The sequence below is a fragment of the Bison bison genome, unplaced genomic scaffold (genome assembly GCF_000754665.1).
Source record: "Bison bison bison isolate TAMUID 2011002044 unplaced genomic scaffold, Bison_UMD1.0 scf7180017864309, whole genome shotgun sequence".
Classification (NCBI taxonomy): Eukaryota; Metazoa; Chordata; class Mammalia; order Artiodactyla; family Bovidae; genus Bison; species Bison bison.
Genome location: NW_011494881.1, coordinates 8926594 through 8927916, shown reverse-complemented (window position 1 = coordinate 8927916; position 1323 = coordinate 8926594). Strand labels below are relative to the sequence as shown.

At 43.4% G+C, this 1323-nt stretch overlaps 1 protein-coding gene across 2 annotated transcripts in view; it reads right to left on the bottom strand.

The window, feature by feature from the left end:
- The window catches only part of SAMD8 (sterile alpha motif domain containing 8), a 56875-nt gene that overhangs the window by 44034 nt on the left and 11518 nt on the right, over positions 1 to 1323 (bottom strand). The window lies entirely within an intron of this gene.

The following is a 1323-nucleotide window of genomic DNA, read 5'->3' as shown; positions in this document are numbered from 1 at the left end:
CACAGAAGAACTGTACAAAAAAGATCTTCACAACCCAGATAATCACGATGGTGTGATCACTCACCTAGAGCCAGACATCCTGGAATGTGAAGTCAAGTGGGCCTTAGAAAGCATCACTACGAACAAAGCTAGTGGAGGTGATGGAATTCCAGATGAGCTATTTCAAATCCTGAAAGATGATGCTGTGAAAGTGCTGCACTCAATATGCCAGCAAATTTGGAAAACTCAGCAGTGGCCACAGGACTGGAAAAGGTCAGTTTTCATTCCAATCCCAAAGAAGGGCAATGCCAAAGAATGCTCAAACTACCACACAATTGCACTCATCTCACACACTGGTTAAGTAATGCTCAAAATTCTCTGAGCCAGGATTCAGCAATATGTGAACCATGAACTTCCTGATGTTCAAGCTGGTTTTAGGAAAGGCAGAGGAACCAGAGATCAAATTGCCAACATCCGCTGGATCATGGAAAAAGCAAGAGAGTTCCAGAAAAACATCTATTTCTGCTTTACTGACTATGCCAAAGCCTTTGACTGTGTGGATCACAATAAACTGGAAAATTCTTCAAGAGATGGGAATACCAGACCACCTGACCTGCCTCTTGAGAAATCTGTATGCAGGTCAGGAAGCAACAGGACATAGAACAACAGACTGGTTCCCAGTAGGAACAGGAGTACGTCAAGGCTGTATATCGTCACCCTGCTTATTTAACTTATATGCAGAGTACATCATGAGAAACACTGAACTGGAAGAAACACAAGCTGGAGTCAAGATTGCCGGGAGAAATATCAATAACCTCAGATATGCAGATGACACCACCCTTATGGCAGAAAGTGAAGAGGAACTAAAATCCCTCTTGATGAAAGTGAAAGAAGAGAGTGAAAAAGTTGGCTTAAAGCTCAACATTCAGAAAACCAAGATCATGGCGTCCGGTCCCATCACTTCATGGGAAATAGATGGAGAAACAGTGGAAACAGTGTCAGACTTTATTTTTGGGGGCTCGAAAATCAGTGCAGATGGTGACTGCAGCCATGAAATTAAAAGACGCTTACTCCTTGGAAGGAAAGTTATGACCAACCTAGACAGCATATTCAAAAGCAGAGACATGACTTTGCCAACAAAGGTCCATCTAGTCAAGGCTATGGTTTTTCCAGTGGTCATGTATGGATGTGAGAGTTGGACTGTGAAGAAGGCTGAGCGCCGAAGAATTGATGCTTTTGAACTGTGGTGTTGGAGAAGATTCTTGAGAGTCCCTTGGACTGCAAGGAGATCCAACCAGTCCATTCTGAAGGAGATCAGCCCTGGGATTTCTTTGGAAGGAATGA